The sequence below is a fragment of the Alosa pseudoharengus genome, unplaced genomic scaffold (genome assembly GCF_046254945.1).
Source record: "Alosa pseudoharengus isolate Yale_2024_CS ecotype anadromous, Long Island Sound unplaced genomic scaffold, YU_APseudo_1.1 YU_APseudo_1.1_scf_7, whole genome shotgun sequence".
NCBI lineage: Eukaryota > Metazoa > Chordata > Actinopteri > Clupeiformes > Clupeidae > Alosa > Alosa pseudoharengus.
In genome coordinates, this window is record NW_027468859.1 from 14,461,612 (window position 1) to 14,474,280 (window position 12,669).

Below are 12,669 nucleotides of genomic sequence, written 5' to 3' on the forward strand. Positions count from 1 at the left end.
CAGTCACAGACAGGTTGGGGGAGTGAGTTCCAGAGTCGGAGTGCTGCTGAGGAGAAGGTTCTGTCACTGAAGGTTTTGAGTCTTAATGGTTTAGTGATTAGGGTGAGGGGAGGACAGGGGTGGAAAGTAGTCCAGATCAAGGGGATAGCTGAGCCGTGGGGGAGGTTTTGATTGTGAGTGGGGCCAGGACCTCGGTGGATGTAACGTGGATGACGAAGGATCGCGGCTTGGCTTGCAGCAGTGACAGCTGCAGCGTGGATTTTTGTTGTTCAGGCGGTAGAGGTCAGCGGCAGAGAGGAGAGGGTGATGAGTTGGTGGAGTAGGGAGAAGGGAGAAGGGTTGAAAGAGACTGTAGTAGCAGAACTGATAATCCAAGGTGGAGCTGAGTTGTGGTAGACAAGAGAAGACCAGGTAGGATATTGATGGTGGCTAGTAGCTGGTTAGGCACTAGTTGGCAGGCAGTGAGTTTTGCTGGGGCTGCCGTGGACCAGATATTGTATTGTGAGGCGACAGGCAATACCCAGCCCTTGTGTGTGTGTGTGTGTGTGTGTGTGTGTGTTTTGTGTGTGTTTTGTGTGTGTTTTGTGTGTGTGTTGTGTGTGTGTGTGTGTGTGTGTGTGTGTGTGTGTGTGTGTACAGTATGTGTGTGTGTGTCTGTATGCCTGTATGTCTGTATGTGTGTTTTGGGTAGAGGGAGTTCTGCTTGAACAGGTTGTTGTCATACACATCTTTTCTCTTTGATTTTGAAGTAGGTCCCACTCACACTATGTCCCAGCGCCTCCTCTCCAGGGCATCCCAGCAGACAGAGTGCCAAGCACGCTTTTCTCCCTCCTTTTGATTCGGTGTCTCAGAAGCCGCTGATTGGACTTGCATGAGCCTGCATGAGTTTTGAGACCAGACCCTGGACTTCACACAGCATGTGTGTGTGTGTGTGTGTGTGTGTGTGTGTGTGTGTGTGTGTGTGTCTGTGTGTGTGTATGGGAGAGAGGGGGGGGGGGTGTTGGAAGGGCCCAGTGGATGAGGCAGCCAGTGGCCTCTGTTATTCTCACCAGGAGACAAAGCAGTCTTTGTGTGTGTGTGTGTGTGTGTGTGTGTGTGTGTGTGTGTGTGTGTGTGCACACGCTGCACTTCAAAGAACATTGTCTTCTCACCGCTCCCTTCTCTCCATCGCCAAAACAGGAAAGCCATGGAAAGGGTTTTAGTGTCATGACAGCCACTCCACTCCACACTCCATTCATCTTCCTCTCTCTTTTGAGACAGGAAGTCAGAGTCACCAGCCCTGCAAGAGCTGAGCACAGCAAGCAGAAACCGCTTGAAACGGCTACCTTTGATTCAGTTCAAAACAATAGATGGGGGACCGGTTACGCTCAGGAGGCAGGGGGGGAGTTGCCCAGCAAACGGAGGGTCGCAGGCTCGGACTTGACCTCGCTGAAGTGCCCTTTAGCTGGATACTGAACCCCAAAATGCTGCCGATGTGTATATAGCAGCCTCTACTATTGGGGTGCGTGTGAATATGAACCATTGACTTGTAAAGTGCTTTGAGTGCTCTGTGTAGCAGAAAAGCTTAAAAAATGCAGTTCATTTAGCATTTTACATGCACATATTGAGACGAAGGGACAGGATTGATATGTCCATCCATCCGATCCTGATACCGTGGCTGTTTTGTAGCTCCTGGATCCTGTTTTCTCATTGGACGCTTAGACCTCCCTGTGCCCAGGTCTGCACGTAATGTGCTTTAATAAAGCTGGACGGGCCTCAACAAGGTCGCGAGGTCTGCCCCACCACGGGGGCTGCACACGGAACGAAACATGCGAACGTTCACACACAGTGCCGCGAGTCAGTTCGCTTGTAAATGTCTGTGGCAGTTTGGTATTAAATCCTCCGCCGCCTATGCAGCCTTGAGCCATTTGTAATCGTGGATCGCGGTGAGAACGGATACAAATAGCTTTTCTCAGGCTTGCGCTGTACATTGAAGCATAAACAGGGTTTTATAATTGACTTGATATCCTACAGTGAAATGCATTAGTGCACCTTCTTAGCTGAGGGGGGAAGAGCAGTGACAAGTGACAAGGCTCGGGCGCAATGTGCTGTTCATCTCATCAAGCAGCGACAGGCCCAAATTGAAAAGCGGCATTGAATTGGAACAATTAAAAAATTTAAGTTGTCGAGACAGTTGCACATTGTCCTATTGACGTTAAGAGGAGAGATGGAAAGGAGTGCATAGTAGTGTGTGTGTGTGTATATATAGCTCTCATGGATTATAATATCCAGAGAGAGAGTGAGTGAGAGAGAGAGAGAATCGGTCCCTGATCAGTTCTGCACATGTGTGTGCATCCATATATCCATATTCCACACAATCGCTCCTGCCCGTATTGTTCCATACATGTGTAAACATACACACAGTGTTTGACCTCTGGCTGTGCCATGTTTTATGGTCTATCGTATCTCGTGAATCCTCCCCATAAGAATTTCAGGTATATTATCATATTTCTATTGATGATATTGTGGCATTTAATTGTGATGTTTTCCAAATGCAGTGGGGCCACACAAAAACAAATAAGAGAAAAGAAGTTAGTCATCATGGGCAGTTTGCTGAAACAGGCCTATTCCACTACAGGCTTCCCTCACAACAGCATATTTGTAGATTGATTCTTTTTTCAATTATTTGATTGACCCTCCCTGTCCACCGTTGTGCCTCCTGAGTTTTCTTGTCAATGTGATATGTCATTGATCCTTCTGGAGGATTTGTCATGTATTCAGTTAAACTGTCATTGAATTTATAAAAATTGTGCAATATTTGGAAATATTGCACAATGTGAACATTTTTATTGGGAAATGAAATGTACGGTGTGGCAGATGTTAGCCAACATAAAAGCACAACATAATTGCTTTTCTTTTATTAACAATGACTATGAAAAGGCATGCTATTGATATTAGGTAGTCGCCATTACAGAAATAAAAGCCAAGGAAGGATTGTTCTTTGTTGGTCCATGCCACAGCATACACTGCTATTCAGGCTGCTCTAGATTTGGGTGGACTGTTAAACAAGTGCTTTGGTAGTCCATGTTTATTTATATTTTACTTTATTTATCTATTTTGGACGTTCACATTTTGCTCTTCATTCAATTTCCAAAGCCATTTTGACCCTTTAGTAATTATCTCGAAGTTTTTGTTGTTATAATGGCGAGTATAAAAGACCACTGCTGGATTAGTGTGTGTGTGTGTGTGTGTGTGTGTGTGTGTGTGTGTGTGTGTGTGTGTGTGTGTGTGGCACAGCTTCCAGACATCTGTTGGGCACCGTTAAGGCGGGAGGGAGCCTTGCGGATTAACAGTTCATTTTCAAATGGAGCCTCATAGCCGTGGTCCGACGGCCGCGAAAAAGCGAATGCCAAGCGGGTGGACTCCCGTTATTAATTCTACAGCCCCTATCTCATGGACCTTAATTGGTCTCCATTGGTCTCTGAGCATTTTGATTAAGAAATGCCATTAAAATTGATGGATAATGCCTGCTAGTCTGTTTCTTGCGTCAGATAGATATTTTAATCAATTGATAATTGTGAAGTTGATTTATTACTTGAGTTTGTGTTGACAGTTCAACAGTAATTACCAAATGATTTTCCTTACTATGCTGTAGCATAAAGATCATTTCATTTTTATTCCTTTGGACTTTTTAAATTACACATATGTAAATATAAAAAAACATATATATTTTAAGGTATATTTCAGGTTTTTTTTTATCACAGGCCTATCATTTGTGTGTGTGTGTGTGTGTGTGTGTGTGTTTTTTTTTTAATTAATAGTTTCTGCTGTCATTGTATGACCCTTTTTTGTATGCAATAAAGTGTTCCATTAATATATTAACGAATAGTGGAAAAGAATCTGCCTTGCATTCAATTTCATCCACCATTGATTTGACATAAAATATCTTATCCGTTAAAATTAATGCTTGGAGCAAAAAAAATAAATAATGGGGTTCTATACTAGCGACCCAATGACGGATTAAATGATCTTCCGAGCGATATGATAAGGCAAACATGCTGAATTTCATGGTAAAATAAGCACACTCCCTGCTGTCTTTAAGTGGGTTTTAATGGAGAATGGCACACTCAGGGAGGAACAAAAAAATGAAAGAAAGCACAAGGTCAGGTCAGCGCGGGACCCTGGCCTGGACCAGACTCCGCTGATGCGCTTCACAGTGGACGTGTCAAAGAGACGATGAATTCACCTTTTTTGTCACAGTCAATCGGATTCGATCAAAACGCCTTCGCTCTTGTATGGAGAGATAAGTAAATGAGGATGTCGGTGGAAATGATGTCCAGCAAATTCCGCGGAGAAGCGAATCTATTATTTATTAAATGTTATGGTCTAATCTATTATTCCGTGGACTGAATAAGACTTGATAGGGATCATATTTTGATGATGGCAAGTCAAGTGATTTGGTAAGAGAGTTCTGATCCGTCCCTACTAGTGGACCCAAGTTCAAAACAGATCCATGGTGGGTCAGTACCGAGTCTGACCCAGCCTGAATGTCACCCGAGTCACCCGAGCCATTGTCTGTCGGCGATTGGATCATTCTGAAACACAAAACCGGCCTCTTAACAGAACTAGCTACCCAGCGAGTCCAAGCGGCCTTGTTGCTGAACAAGAGTGGCTTTGTGTCCAAGAGAAAGAATGGGCTTTGAAGTGCCTCTTTTGTCCACACAGGCTACACGCACACACGCACGCACGCACACACACACATGTGCACAGACCCTCACACACACACTAGCACACACCCAAAAACCTTATGAATATAAATCTCAATCTCAATCAGATGTGATTTTTCAGTAAATGATAACAGACACACACACACACACACACACACACACACTCAGAGATGGTTATCTCTCTCTGCACCACATGTGCACTGTCAGGAGTAAACGCATGCATAGGTACATTCACACGCACTCACACACTCACACACTCACGCACCCACGCGCACACGCACACGCACACGCACACGCACACGCACATGCACACACACACACACAAGCACTTCCTGAGAAATGCTCTGCTCCGTGTATGTCAGTACTCTGTCGGGAGTAAACGCATTTGACTTGTGGACTCGCACTATCCTCAAACCCCTATGAGCCTCGCACTGCATGCGCCTGCAAGATGAGAGTAATGTGTGTGTGTGTGTGTGTGTGTGTGTGTGTGTGTGTGTGTGTGTGTGTGTGTGTGTGTGTGTGTGTGTGTGTGTGTGTGTGTGTGTGTCTGTGTGTGTGTGTGTGTGTTTGTGATGACTTGTCTGCCTTGGTAAGCAGTTGAGGCCCAGCATGTGTTCGTCTCGCTCCTCACGCTTCGCCTAGAAAACCCGGTGCGGATAAGAAATACAGCTGTGTTCCTTCGTTCGTTCATTTGCAAATCTCCATCCTTTCCCTCCATCCTTTCACCCTTCATCCCTCCATCCTCCCATCCTCTCCACCCTCCATCCTCTCCTCCCTCCACTCCTCCCTGTCTGACTCCCTGCGCTGTTGCTCTCTGTGTATTCCCCTGCAGGAGCTAGAGCTGAGGCTGGCGCTACAGTGTACTCAACAGATCTCATTAAGCCTGGTATGAACAACATCATCTGCTACAGTCCCCAGGTAAGCAGGCACCTCAATGCTTGCTCTCCTCTCTCTCTTTCTCCCTCTCTTCCTCTCTCTCTATCTCCCTCTCTCTCTCTCTCTCTCTGTGTAACACACACTCTCTCTTTCTCTCTTTAGTTCTCTCTCCCTCTCTCACCTTCTCCAAGTATCTCCTCCACTTGCTTTCCCCAAATATACAGTATCTCTTTCTCTCTCGCTCCCCCCCCCCTCTCTCTCTCTCTCTCTTTTTCTGCTCCTTCATAAACACACTCCTCTTGGAAGTGTTGGGGATGTGAGTGATGTGTCGGGCTGCTGGTGTGAGTCGGGGCTCTGGATCTCTTTCAGGTCTCCTGGCGGATGAAGCCGTCAGTAGCGGTTAGCTCTCAGCCCTCTCCTTCCTCTCCCTCTCCTTCCTCTCCCTCTCCTTCCTCTTCCTCTCCTTCTTTTGGGGTGGAGGGACGTAGGTGGGGTGGGGGTGTTGAAACTGTTCTACGTCTCTCTTTCTACCCTGGTGGGGATTACCGTCGAGGTAAATCCACCTCTAATACACTCCTCATCTTGGCGTCTCCGTTCAGTAAAATGAGACGCTCATGCAGAGCATAGTGAAATGTCTTTGAAATGTATCCTGCTATGAAGACGCATACTAAATACTGATGTAGCCATGTCAGTGGTTAATAGCTGAGATGGTAATTGATTTTAGGACTGATTAACATACATTTGGGCAATGGCCAGTCTGGAGACCGCAGCGCATAGCAAACAGCAATTAAAGATGGATCAAATTAGAGTTCAAACTAAACTAATTAAAAGTGATAAATATATAAATAAAACATGAAATGCATGCATTAGCTGTAGCTTAGGAAAACAATAAGATGTAAAGCAATATGAGATTAAACAGTGACTGAGATAATGGCACTTGTATTGCCGTGGTGGAAGCATGTTGAGTCGTGAGTGGTCATGTTGAGTGGTCGTGAAGCAAGGTTGCTAGACAGATGCGCACACACACACACACACACACACACACATACACACACACACACACACACACACACACACACACACACACACTGCTTGGGTCATGGGTTCAGTTCCCACAAAGCACAACTGGTTTGCCATTTGCATTGGATGAAAGTGCCGGTTAAATCAGTGGAGTTATTTTTTTTGGCACTCACACAGTCTAAATGGAAGCAGCTGTAGTTGAATTCAGTCACCACACCACTTCGATTCCACACCACCACGTTTGGAAGAGATTGTAAACCTATAAATACTCTGCATTTCTAGTTTGTTTATGTTGTGACAGAGTGCATGTGAACTGTACAGTAGTTGAGCATATTTCAAATTGCATACACAAGGCCTTTAAAAGACTAGTCATAAGTGAGGAGTGTCATAAGTCATAAGTGCAGCCTAGCGTAGGTGTGAAATCATCAGTGCCTAGTGTGTGTGTATGTGTCTGGAAGTGATATAGTGTGTGTGTGTGTGTGTGTAGCTGGAATACTTTCATGTAAATTCATCAGTCTGAGACAAGGTTTGCGTGTGTGTGTGTGTGTGTGTGAGAGAGAGAGAGAGAGAAAAAGAGAGAGAGAGGGAGAGAAGCTGGAGCAGTGTAGGTGTAAAATCATCAGTGCCTAGTGTGTGTGTGTGTGTGTGAGACAGAGAGAGAGAGAGAGGGAGAGAAGCTGGAGCAGTGTAGGTGTAAAATCATCAGTAGGAAACGGTCGTCTTGCTCTCGTTCTTCTTCACATCTCATCTTGTTCTCCTGGTCACCTCAGTGGCCTGCGAGCACTTGACCCGTGTCCACGGCGGCATTACGATCTGCAATTCCATCAGCGAGAGGAATCCCATCACCTGGCAATTAGAGCGCTTGGAGTGTAGGGCGTCGCTCGTTAAAAGCCGAGGCAACCGTGAAGGCCATCAGGACTGGTTAACTCCCCCCCCCCCCCCACCCACAACCCCCACCACACACACACACACACCGTAGCACACTGACAAGCTGATGAAATGGAATTGATTTAATTGGGTTACTCCGCTACAAGCTCAACTTGCATGTTATGCACCTCATTTAATGCGGCCCCAGAAAACGACCCTGGTCTGACCCCTGAGAGGCTTCCTGGGATGGGGTTTGGGTTAAGTGGGGAGTTCCCTTGCTCTGCATTATGTTGATGGAAATGTTTTTTTATTTTTTTTTTACTTTCTGTGGAGGTTACGATGAAGCGGTTTCTGGGGGTTGGAATGGACAAGCACTCTCTCTACGCTGGGGTTCTCATTAGCTCTTTGCCGATAACCAGCACTATTTTGTCTTTTGAGAAGAAATAGTATAATATAAATATATAATAAATATAATATATTCGGGTGTCAAACATCACTGGTGTCAAATGCCACAGGGCGCCAATAATAGATTCAAGCACTCTTCCTATCCACAGTTTTCAATGCACTCAAAGCAATCTTGGTCCAAGTGGCAAAAAATCTTTGCAGTGCTCGAAGGTATGGTCATTAACCCCCTTCATCCTGAAGACCTGGGCTATTAGCATTTACTAATGTATGCTCCCTCCAGCACCCCCCACTGTTGATGCAAGGAGCCAGGTGAGCATCGGCTAGCGTTAGCTTAGCGTAGCAGCTACTGAGTGGAGATGTGCAGTGTTACAGTGACTACGTAAAGCTTGGAGATAGATAGATAGAGATGGAGAGTGGAAGAGGTAGGGAAAGAGATCAAAAGAGAGAGAGGGTGATCAAGAGTGAGGGATAGAGAAGATGAAAGAGAGAGAGAGAAAAAAAAATAGAACTATAGGCTAGCCGGGGGGAGGCAGGGAGGTGAGGGGAGACAATGTGGTGGTGGTGTGTGTGTGTCTGTCTCTCTCTGTCTGTGTGTGTGGGTGTGTGTTGGTGGGTGGGGGGTAAGTGAAGGTGGGATTGGGGCATCGTGTTCCAGTGCAGAGGGGCAATGAGGTGTCAACCTGGTGGAGGAGGAGGGTGTGTGTGTGTGGGTGGGGGGGAGGTTTGTCAGGCGGGGTGATGGGGTGAGTGAGGGCCAGTACCTCCTGCTGGGCCCTAGAGAGGGGCGCTGTCGGGGTGCCAAGATCTCCTGCTCACTGGGGCGTGACTGGGACCACACACACACACACACACACACACACACGCACACACACGCACACACACACACACACACCACATACTTACACACTTACACACTCTCTCACACGCACACTGTGAGAAAGAGTGTGTAAGTGTGTAAGGTTGTGGCACACAGACACACACACACACACACACACACACACACACACACACACACACACACGTGAGAGAGAAGTGTTGAGGAGATGCAGGGAGAGAGGGGATTCATTAGCGCTAATGCTAAGACAGGAGGCAGGAGGCTCCAGGCAAGCGTGTGCTCCTTGCAGGTGTGTGGCCGTGCAGTGGGGACACGAGTCCAACTGAGCGTACACTTGAGAGCTACTGCACAACAGAAGGGTAAAGTCAAAGCTGAAAGTCATCCCAACACTATACTCAAGGCTCCTTCCAAAAACAGCAACATTAATTCAGCCGAAATGTTTCAACGTTTCAGACAAGTCCTTCTTCAGCTGTATGAGCTGCATAATAATCTCTGGGTCCGAAGGACACATTTCAGATACGAGTTACACGTAGACTAGATGGACATACATATATACACAGACGCGCACACACACGTACATGCACACACAAACAAACACACATACAGTACAAACACACACACACACACACACACACACACACACTCTTTTTCTCCCTCTCTCTCTTATCTAACCATTCATTCCTTGATCAATCCTCTCTCTTTCTCTCATTCTCCCGTTCTCTATTAGTGATTAAGACGTGCTGATGACATGACGGGGTCAGTAGGGCGGGCGATGTTTGGGTGAGGTCGCAGATTTGGCAGCGGGGGGTGCAGCCAGACCCCCTGGGGCGCGTGATGTCACCATGGGCCATTGAGCCTAATCGCTGTGACGGAGTAACACACTCCTCTCCTGCCAGGGTGATCGAGCTTGGTGACAGACACACACACACACACACACACACACACACACACACACACACACACACACACACACACACACACACCACATACTCACACAGCACTTTTTAAGAAGACCAGGAAAGAGTGGCGCAGAGAGAGACGGAGACAGACAGACGAACAGAGAAAGGGTGACAGACAGACAGACAGACAGACAGACAGACAGACAGACAGACAGACAGACAGACAGACAGACAGACAGACAGACAGACAGACAGACAGACAGACAGAGGCTATGTCCACTGTGGTATAAAATTATCACTATGGTTTGTAGACATCATGATGAGAGAACGAGTTTGAAACTGTAAAGCATGTATTTATATAACCTCAACCATATATTCAAGTAATACACTGAAGTTATTCCTAACTAACATATTTGTATAACATTTTAAATAACAAGTTTAACTAATACTATTAACATACTGAAGCTATTCTACCAGAATTCCCCCTATGTGCACTCTGCATCCCTATGTCTCTCTTTGTCGCTTTGTGCCTCACTGTGGATGGGTGAAGCCTGTTTGAAAAAAGCATGCTTGGCCTTGCAGCTGCAGAGATAAAGACGTCATCGGAGGTGGGCTCTACTCAAAAACAGCTAGTATGAGAGAAAACGAGTGAACGATATGTAACCCATGAACGATGTGTGACCTGTGATCACTGTATGAACCCCTGAACGTTGTGTAAACCTTTGAACTTGTGTTACAGTGAAAAGTTCGTCCCCTTGGCAGCAATATTGCTGACTTGCGAAGATAAGACCGAACAACGATCCTTTCATGCGCCACCTGTTGGTGTTCAACAATTGTTCGGGAGTGCGATCGTGCGATCCACTCAGGCTTTGCACTATGTAGTCATTGAAGGAATTTTGCACGGAACTCTGCCGGACTTTTGCGCCTTCTTTTTGGGATACGTTTTTGACTTCAGCACTTAATGCCGTATTTTTGTTACGTTGTAGACAAGATATTTGGACTTAATTTCTGGCCCGAGTCTAAATATCTGATACGACACCACATGTAGCCGGGTATTTTTAAAAACAAATATTTTTCCTCCTTCATATTTTAAAATAATTCCGTCAAAACGGATGCTGATGTTAGCCAATAAAAGACCTGAAAACATTTCAAAGGAGAAAATGTCTTTCCCACAATCACAAAACTGTGTGTATATGTAATTTGTATGTGTGCGTGTGTGTGTGTGTGTGTGTGCTGTTTATGCGTTTCCTCACTGATCTTCCCTCAAACAGGGCTAGCATCATCCCCATTGCTCCCTGTGTCTTCAGAGCAGCTTAAGGACTCGTGTTTATGATGCTTCAGGCCTTTTTATTCAGCTCTTTGCGTGACACGATTGATTTTATATCAGTCTTCATCTGCAGAGAAGCCTAGAGTGTCTGCTGGGCTCTGGTGCCGAGCGGCCAGTTGTGTTTTGCTGTCACGGCAACAGATGACGAGTGCTCTTTGGAGACTCGCAGACAGTCCTGCGTTCTAGAGTGTTCCGCTTTAAATGTTAGACCACTTTTCAGAAAGTCCATTAGAGAAGGGTGTGTGTGTGTGTGTGTGTGTGCATGTGTGTGCGTGCGCTGAAAGAATTTGTGCATCATAGATGGTTCAATAGAACCCTTTGGATGGCTGTCAGGGTTTCATCCAGTGTGTGTGTGTATAGTCTCCGTCACTCCCTCTGTTTCTTTATCTGTTCTTTTTCACTCCTACACAGTTTGTCCTTCTTAAGCTCCCTTTTCCAATGTTTCTTTTCTTGTGTGTGTGTGTGTGTGTGTGTGTTTAACTCCTCCTGCCTCTTCGACTTTATTGTTACTTTACTGATTCTCTCAACTAGCCTACCTCTGCCCCCACCCACACTCTCTCTCTCTCTCTCTCTCTCTCTCACACACACACACACACACACTCACACACACACACACACACACTCACACACACACACACACACACACACACACACACACACACACACACACACACACACACACGTGTTTGGGGCAGCCGTGGCCTGGTTAGCGCTTCAGACTTGTAACCGGAGGGTTGCCAGTTCGAACCCCGACCAGTAGGCACGGCTGAAGTGCCCTTGAGCAAGGCACCGAACCCCTCACTGCTCCCCGAGCGCCGCTGTTGTTGCAGGCAGCTCACTGCGCCGGGATTAGTGTGTGCTTCACCTCACTGTGTGTTCACTGTTTGCTGAGTATGTTTCACTAATTCACGGATTGGGATAAATGCAGAGACCAAATTTCCCTCACGGGATCAAAAGAGTATATATACTATACTATACTATACTACTATACACACACACACACACACTTACTTACTTGCTCTCCCTTGCTCTCCCTCTCTCTTCCTCTCTCTCACTCCATCTCTCTTTCTCTGTGGTCCTGCTGTGTGAATGGGCTTAGGGCAGAACAGGACTCCATGCTGTGTCTCTCTTTCCACTGCTCTCCTCTGCAGCATCCTTAAAACAATGCCCAGCATCATACACGTAGCCATGGTGATTGCCGCGGGCAAGCATCACCGTATCACCATGGTGATTACATCTCCCCGGTACATCTCCTCGGTGCCACACCGGACCCAAAGGTCACTCGTCCAGCTTTAGCTCTGGTACCCCCCCCCCCCCCATACCCCCTTCCAATCTTAATCCATCTTAATGCATCTTAATGCAGAGTTGGCACTATGCCTGGAGGGCTCCCCGGCCAGACAAACTGCTCAGCAGTCGTGCCAACTAGGTCTGTGTGCCCATGGCATCAGTCCCATACCACCCCCAACCCCCCACTATTACCAGCCGACCCCCCTTCTGATCCTTGACAAGATAGCTGCTTAGTGGACAAAACCTTCCCCCTGATACCGGATACCTGCCCACATCGCCTGGGCCAGATCCTTGCCAGCTTCGGCCCAGACTCTGCTGCTCTCTGAAGGACCCACCGGGTGCTCTCCTGACCCTCTGGTCACCATTCAGAGCCTGGGCCATGGTCAGCGAGAGGCCGCTGCCGTTTGGGAAGCCATTGAAGTGCCCCTTGAAGACTCTCTTCAATCT

General features: G+C 46.8%; 1 protein-coding gene across 1 annotated transcript in view; it reads left to right on the plus strand.

Annotated features, from left to right (window-relative positions):
- Window positions 1-5,588: 5,588 nt before the first annotated feature.
- klhl29 (kelch like family member 29) overlaps window positions 5,589-12,669 on the plus strand; it is a 243,334-nt gene continuing 236,253 nt past the window's right edge. Inside the window, exon 1 of the mRNA XM_076272852.1 lies at window positions 5,589-5,624. The gene's annotated coding sequence lies outside the window, so the exon portion shown is untranslated. The remainder of the gene's footprint in view (window positions 5,625-12,669) is intronic.